The sequence below is a fragment of the Phasianus colchicus genome, chromosome 2 (assembly GCF_987193195.1).
Source record: "Phasianus colchicus chromosome 2, bPhaCol1.hap1.1, whole genome shotgun sequence".
Classification (NCBI taxonomy): domain Eukaryota; kingdom Metazoa; phylum Chordata; class Aves; order Galliformes; family Phasianidae; genus Phasianus; species Phasianus colchicus.
Genome location: NC_143437.1, coordinates 35,989,656 through 36,015,533, shown reverse-complemented (window position 1 = coordinate 36,015,533; position 25,878 = coordinate 35,989,656). Strand labels below are relative to the sequence as shown.

The window sequence follows — 25,878 nt, the reverse complement described above, 5'->3', positions numbered from 1 at the left end:
CCAACAGGAGGAAACGCTTAAATACAACACAGGGGACTTCATTATTGCAAGGTTTCCTAGGCAAATAGCTTAAGAAGGTTTGTAAACATGAGAGAGTTCAGTATTTACTTTAGATGTTAAGGAATAGGTTAGAGCAAAAGCCAGTTGCTAAGCTAAGATAAGCAGCCAATTGGCAAAAGAATTTTTTCCAATAGATGTCTATTAGAATTTCTTGTTCGGTGGAGCATATCTTAGCAGCTCCTGGATTTTCATCAACAACTTGTTGATTCAGTTTAGTAATGTGTCTAAATGTGCATGTATGACATCAGAGCTAAAGTACTGAATTTCCTCATCAAGCCAATGTTCACAACTCATTTGACAGTTTATTTAATTTTGTTGTCCCAAGAAAGGGAGAGCAGAGTATTTCTAGGGTGCCAGAAGTGAGTGCAGCCCAGAAGCTTTCCGTCCAGAGGTTAGGGACACTTCAGCTCCTTCTACAAGCGCTCTACTTACCTTTGTTCTGAAAGGACAGTATTTATGGAACAGTATGTAGATGAAAGAGTCATCCCTCTTTTCCCAGTACAGTTTCAGATCCTTCCAAGTAGTGCTTTTTTTTTCCCCTTTAGAATGATGCCAAGAAAACAAATACTATCACACCAATAAATATAGATATATCTGACACTGCAGACATTTGAGATTTTGCATTAGGTAGTTCTAACATAAAAACACACCATTTTCCAAATAAAGACACCAAAAGATCAAAAATGCATTTGTGGTGAAGATTCAAAACATCCATGAGGCAGAGCTAACGTATTTAAGCTCTGGATGGATAAAGAGAAGGAGAAGTAGCAGATTAAGTGGGACATCTTTTAGATAATTTTCTAAGTTTATAAGATCTCAAGGTCAGATTTTTGACTAAATTTTAAGGGGAGAAGTTGGAAGTGCTGAAAGAAAATGCTTATCCTAGAGCTGTGAGTGGAAGATGCTCTTATGCAAACATCAAATATCACCAGAGTGCATGCTTGAAATGGAAACAAGTGTTCCTAAAACCCAAATAAGCAAATTCATCTGTAAGCATGCCAAGTGCCCACTGACATCCATGGTAGCCATGGGTTCTTTAAATCAGTGGCCTATTTTTGCACTGCTTAGCATTCAGCACGCAAGTCCAGAAGGTTTGTCCAGATCCTTCAAATGAATCAAGACTAGACTTGGATTTCATCACAGGTATTGTCGCCAAGAGCCCTGGATGTCAACCACTGCAGCCAGGCCAAACTCTAATCGGGTAATTAGTTTCACTTGAATGCAGTGTTCCATGTTTCCTCCCAAACTGTTCTCATGTTATTCTACACTGATGGCTGCTTTTCAGTAGTAGATAAAAAAAATGTATGCCCACTGTTTTGTGTTTTAGATAGAAAAGGGAGGGAATAAAACAGGAGTTATGAGCCTATACCCTCTAGAAAAAGACATGCCAGGATGCCTTATGCCAGCATTCCTCAGACAATCTCTTCTACTTCTTTTCTATATGCAGGGACATAAAGTAAATGCTCCAGCTCTACTTCAGGGAAAGAGTTCGGTCCTTTTCAGCAGGGATATACCTCTCCAGTTTCATTTATCTTATCCTGACATGGAAGAGAAAGGTATAAATCCAGAGACAGGTCAAAAAGAGAGATGCACACTTTCCCTCACCCTTTTCTTAGCAAAACTCTGTCTTACCACGCCCACACTTTCCTATCACAAAATGCAAGTTAAAAGACAACTTCCTTTGCATGTCAAGGAAGGGTTTGAGCAGAAATCCTACACAGGAATTCTGTAATGCTGACAGAGGTAGCAACTTGAAGTTTATAATGCGGAAAAATATTATAGTAGCTTTATAATTTCTGAAATAGTTTTATGTAGGCATGGGAAGCCATTCAACAGAATAAATAGGATTTATTCACTAAGTCTATGTTTATAACTAATAAAGCATTATTAATCAAAGCCACTATTGTACACTTATAAACCAAACTCTGCAGTACACAGCAAGAACTTCTACAGACACTCAGGAACGCAATGCCTATTTCTGTCATTGATCTCTATCAGATTTTAACCTTCTAATATGTACAGAGAGCACATTACTCCGATTTATACCAGCTAGTCAAACGTGCATCGTCTCAGATCATGGAATTTCTAATCACAGGGCTGCCCCTTACTAACCGACAAATCACTCCTTCCTAAACCCTGGCACACAAACCCCTATTCAAGCCAGTAAGGGTGCAAACAAGGTCACCTGATGCCAGAAACACACCATGGACTACATATGTTTTAGGTAATCACATGCAAAGAAAAGAGAAACTTCACTGTTCTCAGAGAAACAGAACATTCTGGCACACTCAGCCCGAATGCAAGGCAGCATGCTGAACGCTGCCTGTTCGCAAACAGAGCAGAAAGAGAAGAAACAAAAACGTTCTGGTTTCTGGCAAGGACAAAGCAGTTATGTCCTTTCTCAATATCAAGGAATTATATAGCAGGTGGTCTTAAGAGTTGAAAACTGCTAACACTTGTGCAAACGCCAGCCTGGGTCCATCATTCCCGCTGCACTGAGGGACTTTTCACGTCAGAGCTGATGGAAGCTGCTGTGTGATGGTTTTCAACTCCTTGAGGAGTTTTTGCCAGCTGCTGCAAGGCCTCTGTTACCCTCCCCCCACCACTTCCTTTATTCAGTCTGTGAGCTGGTGCAGAAAATAACTTAATCTTATACTAGACATGAAACAGGGCCTAGCTGCATTAGCATTTCACATGTTAAGTTTTTATCTCTTTTAGATAAGGAAATCAGCCTAAAGCATGAGTTCACAGGCTCCTGAAACCTGTCATGCTGAAGCAGAGCTGTAAGGTACCCAGGAGTCTACAAAATCCTTGGCCAAGGAAGCAGGAATGCCAAGACCCAGCTCTGTAATCCAAAGAGGTCAGGGCACGCAGCTAGCAGGGGAAGACCCACAACTGCTGTGTCTGCCTTCAGCTTTATTTCTTGTTTGTATCCAATTACTGTGTAACATAAAATATCTACTAAGTCAGGCTCCCTCCTGCATACCATCCTTCTGGCCCTATAACTCAATGCATTCTTGAAAACAATCCAGCTCTGGAGCAGGACAGGCAGTAGTGTAGCCCCCAAAATAGCCTATAGATTTGCCATTAGGGCACTTCCCTGGGAATTAGAGCAATGGCTTTGACCTCAGAATTCAAGCACATCATTTTGGAGAAGTCCGCCAACAGAACTGGGAGTTACGGTCCCTGAAAGACAAGAGAGGAAGCAATGACAGCACCCATCCATACCAAGTGACTGCTCCAGAGTTTCCTTTAGTGACTTCAATTTCTGAGCTCAGGATGAAGTTTCTGACTAGGAATTCCTGTTTCACAGATTGGCCTGTTTAATTAATCTTCAAATGATGAAAAAGAGAGAGGGATGTAAGCAGAATCAGCAATTGTGAGATCCATTTTCTCGTTGAAGCATGGAACACCTACAAACCACCTAGTATTATCAGCTTGCCCCAAAGCATCAAACTTTCTGATGCAGTCATAAATACATTGGATTTAGCAACATAAACCTATTCCACCACCATCAAAAGTCTTGTAAGAGCCAGAGGGAAAAAGAACAACAGAAAGATAAAAACCCCAAATTACTTTTTGAAAACTAAAATTTATAAGAGAAGAATTTGTCTTGGAAGATTGAGGTTTCTTTTCTACTAGCAGCAAAAGTGAGGCAGTATAGCCTAAATTAAATCAAGTACAATTTTGTGGCATAGTACATACACAGTCATGTCATTCCATGCATCACTCTTTTCCAACCGGCAAACTGCAGAGACTCAAAAGCTTTCCCTTGGGATCAGCTCTTTGCTGACTCTGGGACTCAAAACTATGCTCTACTCCACCATTTATTTTCTTATTATACCTAGTCAAAAAAGAACATGCACAAAACAACCATATGTTTATTAATGCAAGAACATGGTGTACATGGTCAGTTCTCAGGCTTTTAAGATGGCACACAAGAAGTGCTCCTTGAAGATAAGCCAGGCGATAACTTTCCAAAGAACTAGAACTTGGCTTTAATGACTTATGTTGGAAGCAAGGAAATATTAGATTCTCTCCCAGGAAGCAAAAAAAGGCTATTTATTTAATTTATTAATGGTTAAGCATGATTCTAATAGTATAATGTTCAAATAAAGGTGACACACATTAAGCACCTTTACACAAGGGAAGCAGTTGGTTCTAGCTTCTCCCTTTGAAGTATCCTTTGGCAATTATTGATCCTATATCTCCAAACAACAGTAATAAATTAACACTGTGCTATATCTTTATTTTTGAAGAGGAATGGACCTCTTAGTGATTGATTCCAACATTAACAGATTCTCACAGTTAAAACGCCAAGACTAAGACCACTGACCACAGCAGAACTGGAAACAAGTTACAACAACAACAAAAACTAGAAAATTCCTTGGTTTTAGCAACGAAGTTCTACCATGTACAAGCAATACTTTCAAAACATCACTTTTAAACACCACTGCATGCATCACCAGAGGGCATAACTGTTTCAAAAACAATAATTAAAGCCACTAAAAGGAGAAGTTTGTCCACCCTCACCCTCTAAGAACCTTCCATAGTGATTTGGGAAAAAACAATTGTATTGCACCATAGACCAGGGAGAAAATATTTTACTTCAGAATGAATAAACTCCTCGCACCCTCACTGGCTGGCTTGGATGGAGATCCTTCCTCCCCTTTATCTTTCCCTCTCCCTCCCACCACCACTTCTCTCCCACAGAGGCTCAACATAGCTTATGTGCAAAGGTGTGAAGGAAATAGGAAAGGTCTGCCCACAAACTGAATTCCTCAGAAATTGTTCTATTCTGACCAGGCTCTTGTTTTGTTTCTGAAAGGAGAAGGTACAGACGGATTTCACTGATGTATTCCTCAGAAGAGGACAGCATTTCCCCTGGAACTTAGACATTCTTATCAAGACAGTTCCTGAAGATGTTCAATGTAGTGCAATTAAAAAGAGAGCACATAAGTAGATAAAACAGAAGTGCAAAGAACAAAGACATTAAGATAAAGCTAATTAAAAGCAACTCAGGCAGTGTTACTAATTTCAGCTCTCGCTATAGATTTTCTACAAATAAGAGTTTTATCTTGGATTTTCTCTGATAAATCTGGGAGATTAGAAGGATTCCTGATGTGTGCATTCGGATATAAGAGGAATCAAGGACACAATCAATTGCTGTTGTCATATTCAGCAACATTTAATGTGTCAGATACATTATTTTTAGCACAGTAGCAATTATAAAGAAAATGTGAAGGTTTGTCTACACTTGGCATTAAACCCAACCAGCTAGAACTGTATTTTCTTCCTTTACAGTTTGTCCTCTTTCTTATCTACATTTCTGCCACCAGAAATCCATGCTTATAACTATGATTTCTTTCTTTCAGGAACTTGGGACAAGCATATTAGAAGCAGGTTTGAATGCAGCTGCTCATTTCATCAGAGTTAAGAGATCACATTACTCTTATGCTCCTCTTTGCACTGACACCTTGCCAGGAAGTATATTGATTTAAAGACTGTATTACCAATATATGGTATTAAGTTCTCCACAGGCTGAATCTTCCTGATTTTGCACAGCTTCTAAACCTAGCCTTCAATTTTCTTTCTTTCTATTTTTTTTTTTTTTTTTTTTAATAAGAGTATTAGCGATACACGAGTTCAGAAAAGTCTATCATTTTTTTAAGACAGAACAAGGATCTTTTGACTGAAAATTTCATTAGCTGAGATAGCAGATTTTGGCTATTACAGTCAAGATGAGATCTAGAGTTCCAGGAGTCTGAAGAGTGACTAAAAAAAAAGTATTGCTGAAACCCAGGTATTTTTCTTTGAAATATATTTTCCAATACTTCTATCTGTGATAAATATCAGTAATTACAAATAATGTATATACCATAATAATAATAAATCACACCTACTCTTAAGATAAAAACACATTAATAAGAAATGCAATTCCTAAGGCAATCATTCAACTAGAAGAAAATATTAAGGGAATTAGCTTCTAGTTTTATTTTAAAGCTAAATTTTACCCAGGTATTTAACAGCAGCTAAGTTTCAGTTCCACAACTGCATCAGCTGTGGAAAAGTTTTACACGTGGAAAAGTAAAATACAGATGAGGAAGAAAAGTGGCAACATATGTAAGAGTTAAGTCATCCTATAACACTCAGGCAATGAAGCAACGGCATTTTTAAGGCAATCTGAATACACAGAACTAAGACGATAGAATACCAAAAGGTAACCAGACAAAGGCTTTTTGGAATATTGTTATGATCAAATCTCCTAAATTTTTATTGCAATTTTAGCTTCAGGAACTTGTGGTTTTAGAGCAAACCACAGTCAAATGTCTGCCTGGTGAGCACATGTGAATTGTCCCAAGCAGAGTGAGATGTCCTACTCAGAAGTGTCTGTGTAGTCGTAAGTACTGGCAGCACATGCAACATGAGGGGAAAAAAGGGGGAGTGAGAGGAGGAAAAAACCCACAAAATAAAACCAGATTTCTGCATACTGCCCATGAGATTGATTTTCTTTCTCCCAACCTGGTTTTGGAGAATGCTACACTCAGGGGGTGGGAGGAATAAATAAAACTCCTTGGAGACAAGGAGAATAGCTTTTTGGAAGGCACTGAAAGCTAGCCCTCCTATGAATCTAAAAATGTGTCTATTCATGAGTGAACTAGGTTGAAAAGATACTTGCTCTCCTTTTCACTGTTCTTTAGCTTTTCAGCATAAGATAAAGAGCCCCACATAGGCAAGTCATTTCTGTTTGGACATGAACATTTTGTCCAGCACGCAATAATAGCCTACATTTAACTTTATTCTTCTGCGCAGAAAGCAGCTGGTACACTCCCATTTGGCAGTGTTTCATTCGGGAGAAAACAGCAGACTTCTGCCCTTGGGAAACTAAAAGCTAAATAGGAAGAGAAGCAGTGGCTTGAGCAAACATCTTCATCTGTGACCATCCCTCAGCCTTCTGGAAAAGAGAAGAGCCAACACAAGAATGGGGAAAGTTCAGCACTTACATACAATAGCTAATTTCAAAGCTTCCTTGCTGGAGTATTGATACTACAAAAGACTATTTTGCAATGAGTAGTCTCCATTATATTTTCGTTGCTTGCATTAGAGCAGCAAATAGAACTCTCATCCAAGATCAGAACTTGACTAAGTGGCACAGCTTCAAAATGACTGTAGTCTAACTTGGTGAGCAACATATGGTGGAACCAGAATAGAGCACAGAGGGGAAGTGAGTTACCAGAGGTCAGAAATTAACTGGGAACAGTTTCTAATGTATTTTAATCACATCATATGATACCAATACTATTCCTTTAGCTCACTGATCCAGATTTGTTATACTTAGATAAACATTTACTTAAAAACATTATACTTTTTTATGTTAAAGTGGTTCTGTATGAAAGTGTCGGGTGCAGTTCCCCTGAATTTTGAAGAGATACGGGGTTAGGAGTTGAAATGCTTTGTATCTTCAAACAGTGCCCTGTTTTCTGAGCACTTTCTAGCTCACAATGTGGGACAAAGCCATTAGTCTTCAATATGCACGCATTACTGTATTTGTTCCATTTTTGGAGGAAGGCATCTGGATGAGGTATGTTCTACAAGAAAATTGACTCCACTACCTTAAAAAACCATAAAAGTGCTCATCAGAATTACTGTTTGCTTATCCTAATAGAAAAATGTAGTTCCTTCTGAAAATCAATAGGTGGCATGTAATCTTGTATATGCAAAACACCACACTAATCAACAAAGTAAAATTTACTTTTCCAGATTCAGTTATTTGCCTTCTGTTAAGCTCTCTATGCAAGATGTCCTCAGTTTCTGCATTATGATTCTTAAGTAGTCATGCTCACATTTGAAATTCTAGAATATTATTTATGGTCTAATATTTACATTATGAAGTTTAATGAGCCAATATTTTATTTGTAGAGTTGAAACATGCAAATGATTCAAGTAAGTATTGTTCCTATCTCAATGTACAATGGGCTAGCCCTTCTATAAGGTAGTATGCAAATTCCCATACACACAAAATTTCAGACATGCATCTCACTACTTTCCAATGTGCAGCTTCCAAGAAGCTATACAGTTCAATTTTTCATAAAGTTCTCCTTTAAAATAATTTGAAGAGTTTTTCAATTACTTTTTTTCTCATCTTAAATTTTCCTGAAAAAGCCTCAGTTCTACTAACTAAAACTTACAACAATTCTGAGGACAGAAGACTTAATGGACAAATAAAACAACAAATAAGCCAATCCAGCCTGTTAGTCCCAGCCAGGTCTATGCCAGGCAAACATAACTACGTGCCGTACCACAATGATTACTTTCACAGAACAGCATTTTTTCTTCTCAGTGATTCTGAATTTAGAGATTTTTTTTTTCTTTATTCTTTGGTTAATGATCAACACTGAATTACACATCTGACAATTCACCACAATTACAGTTTTTAATCCACCGACCAAATTTCAAACAACTCTGACAACAAGGCAGTTTTGAAACTTCTACTGCACTACCCTGTGTTTTCTCTCAGGGTATACAGGAAGGCATGAAAAGTATTTCAGATGAGGGAGGGGCAGACAAGTCAACCATATCACTGTCTGGTACCCTAAGAGGCACAATGAGGACAGAGGACATTTAAGTTTACTATAGTGGACTGGCAAATCAAACACAACCATAGAAAATCAGAATTTGTGAGCTCTAGTGGTCACATGTAATGCAAGATATATTCAAACAACATGTCCATGTTTTTACTGCATTCTCTTGCTCAGGGTGTAAGCCGGCCCAGCAGTTAAGAAAATCTTGTTTTTGCATCATACATAGACAGAAGCCAGGTTAGAATGCATCACTGCTGAAGACCATGTATGGTATTACCATTTGGTTGATCCTGTAATATCTTGGATCCCTTTCTGTTCACAAACTTGGGAAGTTATGTTTTCTTGTCTTCCTAATAACACCAGGCTTCTGCTTGGCTTGTTTTAAAGCTTACTTACATTCTGTGGATTAAGCGATGGTCCATCAGAATCCCTGTTTAACTAAACTACTTTTGTTTCAGATGTTTAACTCAGCTGTTAAACTATTCACTCAAAGTCCTATGTGAGAACATTCAGGTACAAGGCTGAAGTTCAACCAAAATTTTTGAGTGCTGAGAAGCACAGGACCTACATGCTCTGATAGCTGTTTGTATACGTCTGTATGCAAGCCCATAAATTATGATGAAGTTTGGAATTCAAAAACCTTAGTATTATATGGCTTCTTGGCTATGGTAGTACATATATCAACTGATGTCTTGGTCCGAGTTCCTCAGTACACAATCATTCTGATCCTTAGTTTCAAGTTATTCTGTTAACTAAATAAATTTTCATTTATTCACTACAGTCTATTGCTATTTACAAACTGACAATACTATTTACCAAAGATATAGCTGTCAGCTGAACAAAATAAAAATCACATCAGCTAATGCTCAACAACTGCTAAAAGTACAAAAATTTAAGGTGCTATAAAGTCAGAAATATGAATAAATTGTAATTAGATGTGCAACGATAATTTAAGTATTTAACAGTGTTAAGCTTTTAAATTCCATTTTCTAGATACAATGGGAAACATATAGCACAAAGAATGAAAGGACAAACTACAGTTTATTCGTCATTACTGACAATATGTGTTGCTTAACCAGAAGCTGAATTTTCAGTGAAATTCTGCAGGATGACCTGCACTTCAGGAAAGTTTACATTCAAACACTGGAAACTTACTCTATCTCTCCTACTTCACACTGATGGCAACACATGGCTGTCCCACATCTATGTTCTTGTGGCTTTGATTCATGCACTGCTAAGTGATTCTCCCTCCAACATTGTCCTAAGAATGTAAATATTTGTTCTGTCTGTATTCTGGTTTACAGACTTGGCCCATTATTGAATATGAAGGTTGTAATTCAATCATAGAAGGATCTGTTGCCATGCATAAACTGGGATTTTATATTTTATGACTTAGGCTTTGCAGAGCAGACGTCTTGCTACTCACCTCCCCCTCTCCTCACCCATGACTGAATTATGGTTCTCTAATTGAAGGCTAGTATTATTCTATTTCTCTTCTTCTACTGAGAGGATGACCAGAGCTATCGTTCTGAATACACACCAAGCCACAGGAGCCTGGATGAGATACTTTAATGACAAGTCCTCCTACACAGCACATTTGCAGTCTTTCTGCTAATTAATTTGATTTCCTTTGTCTGGACTAACATAATAACAGTAAGTTATGCTCATTTAAAGGAGGATTGTCAGCCTTTCAGTTCCCTTCAAATGAGGAAGAAAGAAGAGTCAATAGATTGGAATCTGTGGGAGACTGACTTTGTCCTTGACTACACAACTACCTGTGTTTCCCCTGGACCAGCACTTTGTCTCCAGGAGAATCTGAGACAGTCTTCTCATCAGAGGAAAGACTATAATCAAAATCAGATATTGTTGGTATGTGCATGGCAAGGCAGTCACAGTCACACTGAAGGGTTCTGTCTGCTATGTACTGCAGTCAGCATCTTTCTTCCTGGCAATCATTTGCCATTTACTGTTCACAGCTCCTGACATCCACAGAGGGCTGAACAAACATATAATTAAAAACATACAAGCCGGTTTCTTTAGACTTCCTTCATAGAATTAAAGGGGATTCAGCAATGTGCCACTGGACAAGTAAAACAAGCAAAAATAATATTGGGAGCTAAAGTAGCAACTCATTATTTGGAAAGAGAAATCTTCATTCAGCAGGCTTTACAACGATTGGAACTGTGAAGCTGAACAGACCTCAAAGCTGAGCTGTCAGTCAGACACAGGATTTGGGAAATGGAGTGATGCATGACAAACAGATGAATTTGGATATGAAAATTCAGTCTTAAATCAAGTGGATATATCCAGTTTTAATACCAATAAAGAAAAGTGTCAAAGACTCACATATCATCTACGTATAAACGGAATGGAATGAATGCATACATTTCTTAATCATTGCAGAAGAGATGCTCCCTGTGACAGAAGAATAAGAGAGGAAGCCTACAGAGAAAATCCCTAATATCTTCTGCTCACAAACCCAGAGAAAAAAGCCAGAACTCCCCTTCTATAGACTGCTTCAGGATCATTTCTAACCTTTTAACCAGAGATGCACTCATCATTTTGCAGAATCAAATAGGGAAGGATTCCAACTTCTGGATCTACTGGCTCAGCGATTTTTTTGGTCAATAGTCATTGAGGACTCTTTACATAAAAACAAGCAAAAGATGAAAAGCACGTAAATGCCCTTTATTAACTCAAAGTGACCTTGTTTTTTAACTGTGTTTGGCCAAAAGCCATTCCTACTGCTTCACAACTGTTAGGTTTAAATATTTTTCCATTACTTTTATCCTAGATCTAACTTAGGCAGCACTTCCCCGAATCCAGAAGAGAGACATGGCACTTCTGCTCACCTATGACGACCTCCTATTACTGCATACAAGGAAAAAGATAACATGACTCCATTCCACATCACTGCTTAATTTGAGAGTTGTGCAAGACAGTTTGGTTGTCCATGGTTTTGCTTTGTTTCTCATTACAAAGCTGTCTTACTACAAAGCATTACAATCTAAATTAGTCATTTAGTGGTGGTCTAAGCATTTATGTATTTCTTGCTGAGGCAACAAGAGAGAGCAACCATCTGAAGGGTCAGCATACTACTTGTACTAGTTCTAATATCAGCACAAAACTGTGCCACTCTATTAAACAGTCAGTTGGCTCAGCAACTGAACACAGTCTGTATCACTTGCCAAGATCCATTTTAGCTGATGAGACCAAATAAGACCATCCCTAGATAATTCTAAGGAAAATCTGCCTCTCCATAGCTTTGCTTTGGTGAGTAATTAACACAGTCGTAAGTGATTTAGTTCAAAGGTATAAGCAACAGTATCAGAATTGCTTTCTCAATTATAGACACAGCTTTTCCTACTTTCTCCTATGTTTTAATTAAACAGAAGACTTACCAACAAAACTGTGTGTAATATCAGATTAAGAGGACTGGATTCACAAACGAAAGAAAAATGTTTTATGATACAATGAAAACTAGTCATGTTGAAAGGCTGTATGTTCATGTTAAGCACAATCTGAAGAAAATGTCAAGTTCTGATCCTTGGTTTTCAGTTCTCATCAGCTGAACTACTAGATTCCTGTATCTTCCTTCTTTGCCTTTTGAAGGAGAGAAGTGAAAAAAACACTGGTTTTAAGATACTTTTAATGTAAAATTATTAAATTTTCAAAAATGAAGAACATGTTACAGAAATAAAATGAAGCATCCTTTTTTGCCTCAGTAATGCTAAAACTCTAAGGAGTTATAGAATGGCTTGGATTGGAAGAGACCTTGAAGACCATCTAGCTCAAAGCCGCCCGCAATGGGCAGGATTGCCACTCACTACATCAGGCTGCCCAGGGCCCTATCAAAGCTGACTTTGAACACCTCCAGGGATGTGGCATACATTATATGCTCCTTTTAATTACTGGAAGGCTGCAATAAGGTCTCCCCAGAGTCTTCTGTTCTCCAGGCTGAACAAGACCAGCTCCCTCATCCCTTCTTCATATGAAAGGTGCTCCAGCCCTCTGAGCAACTTTGTGCTCCTCCTCTGGACATGCTCCAATGTTTTGCTTATGCTAGAGGCCCCAGGCCTGGATGTAGTACTCCAGATAACACCGCCACAAGGGCAGAGCAGAATCACTATGATTCTCATGAGGTGAACTATAATGCTCAGATGTTTTCAGCCTTAAGATGCTCATATCCTCTTTGTGAGTAAAAAAAAATAAAATAAAAATAAAATAAAAATGCTGAAAAAACAGTTTTGATCAACAGTTTGGAAACCTACTACACAAAGAGGAAAAAAAGAAAGTTTCAACTCTGAACAGTCAAAATTAGCTCACCTGTCTGAATAGTTGCTATCTCAGCAGACAATGTTTTTCTTAAACAACCCTGAGAAGCTCCTAATTAGCACAAAGACCAAGGAACATTAATTGCCACTTGGCAAAGCTCTGCTCATTAAAAACAAAGGACAGATGTGTGGGGGTTTTTTTCTTCCCACCCCCCACTCCCCACTATCAAATTCTTGTTTAATAATGTGAATGACATAAAAGGCTGCATGGCTACATGAGAACAAGTTTGGAATTTAATATCTATGAGGGTGATGCTTCCTGTTTCATTATGTTGGCCCAAAAGGCAAATGGTGATGGTGAGACAGTAGAGGTTGAACCTCCCCACCAATATTCTGTTACATTCTGTCACGACAGCAGCAGAGGAACAGTCTGACAAAATGATGCCTGACATGAAAGTTCATATGAAGCAAAGATGTGGGACTGAATTCCTCCATGCAGAAAAAAACTGCGCCACTGACATTCACAGATGTTTGCTAAATGTTCATGAAGACCAAACAGTGGATGTGAGCACAGTGAAGTGTTGGTGCATTTCAGCAGTGGTGACAGCAACATGCAAGATAAGTCATGCCACATCAAATGAAGAGTGTCTTGACCAGCTCATCCATGCAAATCAGCAGATTATGACCAGGGAACTGTGTGTGGAGCTGAACATAATCTTCACTAGAAACGACGGTGGCAATGCTGAAATATCACAAATGTTGCACCAGGTAGGCCCTACAGATGCTCAGACAGGAACAGCAAGAACACTGTATGTAAGTTTGTCAGGACACACTGAACCAATACAAGGCTGAAGAGACAGTTTTCTGGATCGCATCATTACTGTTGACGAAACATAGTGTCATCACTACAACTTGGAGTCAAAACAGCAGACCCTAGAGTAGCCAAATGTGAATTTCCCATAGAAGAAAAAGTCCAACATGCAGCCCTCAGCAGGTAAGGTGATGAGCATTGTCTTTTAGGATAAGAAAGGGTTGATCCTGCTGGATTTCCTGGAACCCAGACAAACAGTCAGCTCTGACCTCTACATCACAACACTAAGCTGAACGCTCGAACTTCCAGAATCAGACCACTGAAGAAGACGACCTTTCTCTTGCCACACAATAACACCAGGCCCCATACCAGTTTGAAGACCATGGAGCACACCAACCTCGGTGTCCCACCACACTGACTATATAGTCTGAATTTGGTAACTTTTGACTTTCATAAATTCAGATGATGAAAGATTGACCGCATGGGCAACATTTTCCTAGCAACACTGCTATCATAGCAGCTGTGAAAACAGTGGTTCACCTCCATTGGTGCACATTTTTATGAGCATGGCACTCAGATTCTTGTTCACTGTTTGTGAAAATGCATAGATAATGGTGGTGACTATGTTGAAAAAGAGGGTCTTCTAGCTGCAAATTTACTCTACCAAATAGTATTATTATGCTGTTTCTGTATGTTGTAGTTTCCATGAAAATAAATAGGAGGCATTACATTCAGAGCAACCTATGTATATGCTTCTTAGAAGGCTTAAGGGAAGGACAATTAAGCTTAGTTGAATAGAAAAAAAAAAAGTAATTCATCATACTGTATATTTTAGTCAAAATATTCAATGGTACTGCATAGCAGAACAGGAAAGACTGCAAGACAGGCACATCTGAGTTAACAGAAACAGACATGAGAAGGAAAGCTACTGTGTGAATTTACAGAATTAAGTACAGAAGAGAAAGACTTCATCTAGATACTGTGGTTTCAGCAACCTCCTCTCTATGACTATTCTCCACCCCACTCAGAAAAAAAAATAATATTTTTTTAAGGCAGCTTGCCAAATCCACAGTAAGTCATCTAAAAGCAATCAGAGATGAGATTTGGAGACACTTTAGAAATAGGTGACAGGGACATAACTGTCACTTGAATCAACACAAACAATACAGAATACTCTTGTTCCCACACCTACAAAGCCTCAGTTTTCATCCTGGACTACAGCATCATTCATATATCCATATACCAGTGCCTCCTTAGGGTGCACAGATGCACTGCTGGCTGCATGGCAAAGCTATCTGTTATGATTCACACAGAAGGCAGACGAAGATTAGGTGCCACACAGAAGCTCCCTGGATATTAGGAGTATTTCACATACACTGAGCCAGTATCACCAAATTGAATAGCACTAACTACTACGAGTCACTAAGATATTCAGCCAGAAGGGGTACAGCTACTCACCTTTCCCATAAACAACTTTTCCATAAGATATTCCCTATTTATAAATATAAACTCAGAATCTCAGTACCCACGTGAACAGGAGGTAATACAACTCACATCCCTCACACAGCAAAAAATAATGTGGGGAAGAGCAGAGCACAAAGAGGCATTAACCATACTTTCCACAAAAGCAGGATTATTAGGTAGAGAATAAAAATAGAACTTCTGGACATACAGGGATTTAAAACAAGAGTGTGATTAATTTGTGTGGTATGATGTGTGAGGTCTTGATTTCAGCTCCCTGAATTTTATCATCAACATATTAAAATGGACTTTTGAATCCAAATTAAAATAATCACGTCTAAAGAAAGAAAACCTATGCCTTTCTCTTTTAATTCATCATTCTGATAAGAATAATGCAGAATGTGGGTTCAAACACATACACACACACCATGGAACAGCAGTGGAACTTTCAGGTAAAGTACCAAAGCAGAGAAAACCCTGCGTCTGACCTTGAGAAATAACCAAAACAGCAATTAATGTCAGCTGGATATATTTCAAACTGTAACCCATGGCCCTCTGAGATAAACCTTAAGTCATCTCTTGCAGTCATCCCGTCCAGCTTGGGTGTAGTTTAATTAAGTTAAACTGTGAGCTGCAGTCCCTTTGCCCAGGGCCCCACCACCACCACCACCACCTCCCCTCCACCCTCTCCTGCCCACTGCAAAAGTGTGTGCATGCACACAGTCCTCAGTCACTCTGTGCCAGCACTAACAACCAGGCAGCCACACAGTCAGCAAGATGAGCTGGCTGATCCAGCTGAATGCTGTATTTTCTGTTTTGCCGACCGGCCTGCAAGATCAGTAGTACCACTGGGCCTCTGTGCCAGCGTGGGGCTGCTCTGCCCTGTCAGTCCCAGCCTACAGGGAGGCTGCCTTCATCCAGCCGCCACACCACACCCTGATACTGCTTCCTACTGGGCCCTGGGAATGCTGTCACCCAACTTACCTGTTTCAGGGTGGAGGAGTCTAATGTAACTGGGAGGGTGTGGCTGATAAAGGTGCTGCTGACTGATGGAATGGCATGCTTTTGCTGTCTGTATGGGATGCATGGTCTTTATGTACAAATAGCTCACTGTTAGGACTAGGGCCTGCACCACAGCAGTGAGAGGAAATAAAATAACAGTAATAGCTATAGAATGTGAAGGTTATATCACTTTCTACACGGACTTCACAGAATCACAGAATGGCTTGGAAGGGACTCAAGGATCATGAATCTCCAACACCCCCTGCCACATGCAGGGCCACCAACCTTCACATTTAATGGTAGACCAGGATGCCCAGGGCCCCATCCGACCTGGCCTTGAACACCTCCAGGGACAGTGCATCCACAACCTCTCTGGGCAGTCTGTTCCAGCACCTCACCACTCTCATAGTAAAGAACTTCCCCCTGATATCCAACTTAAATCTTCCCTCCCTCAACTTAAAACCATTTCTCCTTGCCCTGCTGTTACCCACCCTTTCAAAGAGCTGACTTCCCTCCTGCTTATAGGCTTCCTTTAGGAACTGAAAGGCTGCAATGAGGTCATGCTACAGCATTCAGCTGCCTCACTGGAGATAACTTAGCACTATTCCAGATTCCGGAGGTGTTTGTATAGGCTGCTGCATCAGAGAGAGTCCCTAAGACAGATGCACAGCCATCCACAGTGTACACTCAAAGCCAGCTGAGAAAGGGTATTCAAACAGGCACAGGGCTCAGCTGCTGAGGTAACCAGCTCTCTGCCAGTTCATCATTCTACTGTAAAGCAGAATTTTTTCAGTGTCTTAAACACTACAGCTTTTATTTAAAACTATATTTCTAGAAGAGGTATGCATCATTTATCTCACTTCCTCGATAGATATGGCATTCTTAAAAAGAGGATCTTTTATCTTATCTTGAAAATAAGCTCCACAATTGTGATGCAAAATTAAAGAAAATTTAGCTCCCTGAAATTAAAGAAATATTCAATGAAAGAAGCAGCATAAAAGTGTAGTCTAGGTTCTGGATTCTCCTTTCTTACCTTAGAGTCTCACTTTATAAGTTGAAAGGTTTCTTCCACCAAGACTTGGGGGTTTTAAGTGAATCTGAATGCAAACACTTGCCCAACTTCCCTTTCAGAATAGAGTGCTAGAGCCACAACAGAAGTTGTTCACTTGTTCTGGTTGTTGAATTCACATGGATTTTTGCCCTTGTTGGGCAAAGGTATAAGTTGTGCATGCTTATGATGTAGCAAGACACAGAATTATGATACTAATGCATGAACAAGGAAAACAAGGAGACAAGTTTTCCAGGAGCATTCGTTCCGCAGAGACTGAAACAGCACCTCACCAGTCAGCTTCTAAAATGAAGCTTTCAATGCCAAAGGGCATCAGCCTGTATTTCCCACCTAGTCCAAAGGTACATAAACCACAGGCTATCCAAAGGGCATGGAACCTGCATATTAAGCTTCTCCCTTATTACCAAACTAATGCAATTTGATTCTCCAAAAATCCAGAGAATTTTGGGTACAACACAGGTTAATGTTTTCCCATTAAAACAGTAAGCAGAGATATATTTATACGTACAAGGGCTAATCTCTCATACAGGTATGAGCTCACAGTATTCTAGTAATTAGAACTCTGATTACGAGAGTACAGCTTTAAACTAACACATTATAAGTTAAGAAAACAATTAATACATTTCCTGTATCCAGATCCAAAAGGCTGTTAAAGGAACCAGCCATTAGAAGAAAAGTTTAATAGCATATCCTGTACAACAGCAAGTCAAAAGCATCAGGGAACACACCTTATCCACTTGTAATTAAAACTGAGATGAAAATTTTATCATGGCTGGATAAATCCATGTTTCTGAACAGATGAGATTTAAATGGAAAAAGCTGTCTATCATCTCCTATTTTTAGCTCTTATTTTTCATCACTTGTCTCAAGTAGTAGTTCCACTTAAACAAAGACTTAGTTTCTGTAGTTTACTGACAATCTGCTGCAGTTTCCATATATACACTCCAAACTATATGTTGTTTCTGCATGCACTGATACCTCTCACAATGGTGGTCTCACAATAACCAATGTGTTCCAATATGTCCCACATGAGGGCAAGAGACTTCTCATCATATGGAAACTTAAAAAAAATTCCAAAAGTAGAAGACAGCCTAATTTATATGCAAATCTTTGGGGTGAGAATCAAATCCATACCCACCATATTTTGATAACTGTGTTCTGAAGACATAAAGGACAAAAGTCAAAGTTCTGGTTTTGGACTTGAAAATACGGCTCCACAAATACACAGGTTACATACATAAAGTGACAAGTTATGTTCCAGTGATTCTATGATTCAGTAAAGCCATGAATATTTCTAGGGACAGGGCAGGGAAGAGAACTTGTATCATCTATATACACAGAAACTAAAAGTTAATGTGGAATGATTGCAAAAATTTGGGATCTTTAATACAAAGAAGCAAAGACCAAAGAAGGGCTGTTAATACTTCCCAAATGCACAGAAGAACTGCAGAACATAACAATCTTTCTTTATCTTTCAAGCATACAAAAACTACAGCAAATAAGATTTAAAAAAATACTCCCATTAACAAGCCTAAAAATATACACATAATGAGGCACTGGAGTAGATATGTCTAAGTTTGTCTACTTATCAGAATTAGATGAAATGAGTCTTACCTAGCAGAATATGAGCCAGATGGCATCTCAGACTCACTTTAATTCCCTTTTAAGTAAATAAATAAATTAATAAATAAAAAATACAGTTATTGTGGTCCAAACAACCAATTTTTAACAGATTTTTGCCTAGTTTTCTTTTATTTCTCTTTTTTTAATCTTCCTAGCCTTTTTAGTTTCTTAGTAGCTATCACAAAAAAAAACAGTTTTTTTGCAGTACCCTTATACAAAGCTAGCCATATGTTTAATACATTAAAGTCCACTAATTGTGAAATTACCAAGTTTATAATGCAGATACTATCAGATATTTTCAGAATTCAAGAATTGGTTTCTTTTGTTGTAGGCGAAATATTTAACATTTCTTTAATACTTATAAATAATTCTATTTAATTTCTTTAATAACAGACAATCCCTGTTGTCAATAGAGGCCAAGTTTCAAAACTCTGGAAAACATCTTGCTATTTAGAGGACATGTTGCCTAGATTATTTGTTGTGGAAGGAGAATTTAATTTATAAAACATTATAAAATAAGTATTTAAAGCTTCATTATTTATAAAACACACACACTTTCCCACGTTAAGAAGATATTAACATATTTCAGTGCATCCAAAGGAGCCAGTGAAGCTGGTAGCAGGGCTGGAGGGCACTACCACTGAGGAGAGGCTGCAGACATTAAGATTGTCCAGCCTGGAGAAAAGAAGGCTGAGAGGTGACCTCATTGCTCTCTACAACTTCCTGAGCAAGGGAAATTGGTCTCTTCTCTCCAGTAACTAATGAAAAACAAGGTGGTCAAACACTGGAAGAGGCATGCTAGAGAGGTGGCCATAATAGGCCATGTCTGCCAGTGTTTAGGAAGCATTTGGAGGATAATGCCCTTAATAATACACACTATGTTTTGGTTACCTTTGAAGTGGTCAGCCAGCTGAACTATGTAATCTTAGAAGATCTCTTCTAAATGAACCCTATTTATCTTTGTAGCCAGATTTCAAGACAGAAAAGTCAAAATTGATTAACAATCAGGTATGGTTAGATGATACCACACCAACAGGACAACAGAAGTACCTAGCAAGTACCTCGGGGTATGGCTGGGCACTGTGATGGCACCGTGGCAGCTTCTGGAATATTACCTACTGATCTCAATCATGTGCTTTAAACAAGCCATGTTTGATGGTGACCTTTGCAGCTAACTGTTCCTTACTTAAAGCCTGAATGCTGTTGCTGTGTATGTCTAGTATCAGTGGTCTGGGGGCCCTAGTTACCACTGCCCACCAATTAGGGCACAAGTAATTTGGCCAGCATGTGCAGTCTGCTGTAGGAACATGTGATCTACAAGGCATAGGAAACTTTTTCCCTAAGCCATTTGATATGTAATCCCTTTCAAGAGCACTTTTGCAACTCTTATCTGTTCTCAAATGTTGATGAGACAGACGTTAAATAATAAACTGAAGTACGCTGGTATCCAAACTCCAGACAGGGATATGGGCACAACCATCCTCCCAGAGATGTGAGGCAAACACACAGAATTTTATACAGCCCAAAACATCTGTATTGTCCTAAGAGCAAACACCCAAATTCCTCTCTATTTGTAATACTCATAATTAAAAGGTGTGGAATAGTTTGTCAACAGTTGTCATCATAAAGCTATAATATTTGCCGTATAATCACAGTAATACCATATGAAGATGTATCTAATGTTCAACCCTTCCTTTCCCACAAAACCTAACAATTAAATAAAGCAAATTGTTCTCAGATAGAAACTAAACACACACTGGAATCACAGTGCAGTTTCCCATCTGCCTTGTTTATGCTTCCAAAATTGAGATAAGTTTAGAAATTTCATTTATTCATTTCAGCTAATTCCCTAAAATTAGTCTACAAAGTAAAGGTATCTCTTCTGTGAGAGGAGCTCCTCCTTTACCCAGATATGTTAGACGTTAAAGTGGTAGGATGATATTGTATTATGAGGTTCCCTAAAAGCCAGAAAGATCATTCATCTATGTACAACTTCCAACAAATAAAAGCTGTTCTTTCCTAACTGTTGTTCAAATCTTCTAATTAGAGCTGTTTCTGCAAGAAAACAGTTGCTTTTGTACATTTTTACACCAGTGTTATAATATAATCTTATTACTTCAGGCAGAAGCGTAAGATGAAGGGCTTCATGCAGTATTGAAGCATTAGCTAACAAGAAGATCCCACCACTTCTCTTCGCTGTGCCCAATAATTCCAGGAATAAGAGAAAGGAAGAAAAAAAGGGAGGATTATTTGAAAATATTTATCTACAAATTGTTTCAGAGTATTTATATGACAAATATTGACTTCATTAAAGTAAGTGGAAAAAGTAATATTTTATTCCAATGGAGCCAATAATTTTTCTTCATGGGAATGTCAGTACAGAGACTTTCGGAGACTTTCAAGTTTACTATACACAGCCATTTATACCAGTCAAGGAACTGCCTTCAGGTCATTCAAGAAAGAAATCACCATTAAAAATGCACTATCACTTTCAAGTAATAAACAGACGATTACAGACAAATTGTTGTGACGGAAAACAGATGAAATACATATTTTATATATTTATTTATTTGATATATTTATATATTATATATTTAAATATTATATATTATTTTATTTCAAACTACTCCCTGTTTAACTTATATTAAATATACATAAATACATAAGTTTATATATTATATATATATATATATATAATATATATATATTGTATGTATGTATGTATGTATGTATGTGTATATATATATATATATATACATACATACATACATACATACATACAACGTTTACCAGGAAGTAGTTTGAAACAATACATTCACAACATTTATGTTGTTGATATCTTCTGATTACAGCACAAATTATTTTTCTGATCTTCTCAGCATTAAAATTTTTCCTTAACTTTTTGTATATTTGAAATTGTATTTTAATTAATCAAACTTGATTTGTCTGAACAAGTGAAAAAAAAAAACAAGAGAAAAGAAAACTCCACAAATAATCTGTTTTCTGCCTAGTGTAATATTCTAAATAAATCTAGCATAGTTAGCCCTAATCTAGGCTACAGTGCTCCTCACATATACAAGGGCACTGGTAGCTGAACAGGTTCTATAAACAAGAGCTAAAAAGTGACTTCACTAAAACTGTTTGCAAGAATGAACTACTGGCCTTTTTTTAAACATGTGCAGGCTGACAAAATTCTGGAAGCCCTATTACATGAGCCAATGTTAACCTCAACTTTTCTGCACCTTGGTTTTGTGATTTAGATTTAGACATTCAAGAATTGTTCTGATTCTTATTACAATACTTTATACAAATTTTCAGACTACAATAACTAAATATCAACACTCCACAGCCAAATAGCTCCTAGTGTTATCTTATCTTTCACAATCTTACCTACTGAGATCTAGTAAGAACTTAGTGGAAGACCATTCGGACTGAAGAAGAGGGAGAAAGAGCTGTAACACAAAAGAGGGAAAAAAATGTAGGGGCAAGAACCTCCTCCTACATACTCCGCCACCCAGTCTCCAAAGATATTCGTGCTATTTTTCCTCTTGTTAGCTTTTTCAGACTCTCAAAGCATCACTCTACATGCTTATCACAAGCTCCACTTATTTTTTAAAAAATATACTCTGCACAAAAATATCACCAGCTCCACATTTTATCACTCAGGAAGTTCAAGTGAATTCCATACAGCCATGTATCTGCACACTGGAGTTTTCTTTGGTCGACTTCCTTTTCTCCTTCTCACACCAGTGCTATAAAAGAACACGGAACCATGCATTCCTTCTGAGTGCAATTAAATTGTACTAAAACAATCAACATTAACAACTAGCTTGCTGCCATCTCCCACCAGTGTTGAGGTATGTTCCATGCTGACCAATACCTGATTGACTATATAACTGACTACATGTGGTATGATTGCCATGTTATCTAAAACACTACAATCAGAATCACCCTATACCTCACTGATTTCCACCACTTACTTCAACCAAATTAAGATCTTATCTATCTCTTTACTTTAGAGACATTAGTCCTTAAGTCATTAGGATCAGTTTCGGCAAGTGACAAACAACAATCTATTTTTTTGGAAGCTAATGGTAACTTTCCCACAACGTGTGCATTAATTGTAGGGTTCTTAACAGTTTGTTGTTTGGTACAGTTTCCTGGCTGGGAGGACCAAGTTATTGCCAACAGGCTGTTTCAGGCAAATAATAAGCAAAGAACTTCTGTTCCTATCTCTCCGTATACAATGCTAAGATGGAGTCAAAGAAGAATTCACTGTCATCTTGCTTTGTGTGCACAATTCCATACTGGACTTCATCCTTGTAAAATTAAAAGTTACACAGTTTCTTGTCTTGTACTGAAATCATGGTGTCCGTGATCATCATTTGAGAAAGCCTCCAAATTTCCTAAGAAAGCAGACTCTGAAAGGCTCACTGGCTTCGAACTGTGCATTCTGGCACTGGCACCCTCAGACCATTCTGCTTAAATGCAGGTTGGGGGAGGGGGTAAAATGTGTCTAGGCTGTACTCTGGATCTGATTACATCTTCTTATAGCTCTGAGGATTTTATCACCTTTAGTTCCAGAGTGTAACTTAACCTGTGCATTCAACCCTCATAGTGATCCTCCCTAGCCTTCAGTTGCACCTTTTTCCTTGCAGAAAGAAAATCTCAGCACGTGCATCCACAAATGGGAGCATTAAGAAGTGTACTGGAGCATTTTTCAATCTATCACCTGTTTTTCTTCCTCAAAACTTTCCTTATCTATCACTCTCCTGCTTTTCTGCAAGGTGAATCAAGCTCAGCTAAATCTATCTTCACAGCTTCACATACAGAATGAGGACCCTGCAATATTCTTAATCATCTTCATAATGCCAAGCAGAGGACAGCCTACATATTCCAAGATACAGGATTAAGGTGAACTGCCCAACATTAAACACAGGTTCATGGTTCCATGTTCCCAAACTAGTAACTACACATTGTTATTTGTAGAGTCATTTGACCTTCAGAAGTCAGTCTTCTGCATACTGAGAATAGGTGGAAGGAAAGAAGGCAAAGGCTACTTTTATCCTCCACATATCTAAGCAGTGCCAGAGGTACCAGATACATTTAGATTCTTCCTAAGTTACTCAGAGACTATGTGGAAATATCAAGAATAAAAGCAAAGGGTTCCTTTCTTTAATAACTTATGCATGTGTCGAAGTTTTATTACACATCAGAGACATGCAAGGTTTGCCTAACAAGCATATTTTGGGTAAAGAGTAAGCTGATACGAGAAGCTGATCCAGAGAGAGAGAGAGAGAGAGAGAGAGAGAGAGAGAGAGAGAGAGAGAGAGAGAGAGAGAGAGAGAGGGGTAATGTTGTAGTTACTTTTGATTCATGATTTTCTGAGTGGGGCAAATCCTAGGAGTAAAAACAGTGAAAAGGAATGTGACAAAGTACTTAATATTTCTTTCCTCGTATGCCCAGCATGTCCTGGAGAGAAGACCAACAAACAGGAGCAAGGAAAAGCTACAAACGTACAACCTTCCACTTTGCAGACACCAATTATTGCTCTTTTAAGAGCAGAATCAAAAGCATGCCCAAACTTGTCTTTTTCCATTTTTCCTTTCCCGTTTCTTTTACAAACCTCGAACTACAACTTCACATTAGGGAAATACCGAATGCTGCAAAACAGTTTGGAAAGACACTACTGCCTCAGTGTACCATGAAGATGACTAAATAGTGACAAAGTAAATCATGCCTCAAAGTCAATAACAAATAAGTAATTTTATCTGTCAAGAATTAACATGCAATGAATACTTGCAAAGTTTACTCTGCAAAATCTGTTAGCAGTTAGACGCTATTTCCCTCACATATGCTAACTGAGGAAGCCTGCAGAGGAGTAGGTCCCATTAGACTCCTTTATTAAGAGACTTAACAACAGCAAGTAGCATGTATAAACTCCTAGAAAAGGATTATATCCTAAGAGATTGTCAGCTTACAGCCAGACATCTTACAATAAAGACACAATTTCCAAGTATTTCTCAGTAAACTTGTTCATCTTCCATGAAGAATACTTGAAATGACCAGTGAATAAGTGAGAGGGGAATAGTTTGTAATGCATTAAAAAAAATCCCAAAAGTTATTCTAAAAAAACACGGATTGGAGGGAAGAAAAAAAAAAAAAAAAAGCCATTCAGAAGCCATGAACAATTTTAGTTTATGGTTAAAGCTGGCAGACCACTGAAAAGCTCACCATGCTTTTTACTTCTGTCATTATTTGCATTTTTCTTTTTTACCTATAATCCAAAGGCATGTTTGGATTTTTGCTTGAACACACTGTCAAATACACAAGTATGTTTCCATTTTCTGGTATAATATCTGTTCTAAGCACCCTGTAAAGAGCTTATGATGTTTTAAAAGTTCTATTTCATTAAATGAAATTAAGAATCTTGATAAAATGTGCAAGCTATGGCTGTATATCCTGAAAACTATGCTGAAAGTATACGTCCCTTAAATTTTCCCATCTCTTTGAATAAATAGATCCTCTGAGGTTTCCCAGAGTAGATATATTTTGGATTACTTGGGCTATCCAAAGAATGTTTTTGCTGCTCTGTGGCATTAGAGCTGGAAGTGCATTTATCTTGCTATAAATAAGGTGACTCTTAAAGAATGAAGTTCAGAAGTGTTAATTTCAACTCTTTAGTGAAGACATCTTAGATAGGTTAACTCCACATCTCAAACTAGTCTACTTTCACTCAAATTTGAAATGAATTCTGACCCTTATAACATATGCAAGTTTAGGGGGAAAAAAAAAAAAAAAAAAAAAAAAAACTGGTAAAATAACAGAATGATTATATAATGAGCTTTGTTATAAAAGCTAAGTGTTTACAGAGTTCCATTTTTATGTGATGCCAACTAAGAGCTATACCCAAAAGAAGAAAAAGTATATCTTAATTGTTTCAAAACAATCCATGTACGGAATCACTATGTTCATCAGAAGCAAATCCACTCCATC

At 38.1% G+C, this 25,878-nt stretch overlaps 1 protein-coding gene across 2 annotated transcripts in view; it reads right to left on the bottom strand.

The window, feature by feature from the left end:
* The window catches only part of GREM2 (gremlin 2, DAN family BMP antagonist), a 41,886-nt gene that overhangs the window by 3,412 nt on the left and 12,596 nt on the right, over positions 1-25,878 (bottom strand). The gene's annotated exons all lie outside the window — the stretch shown is intronic.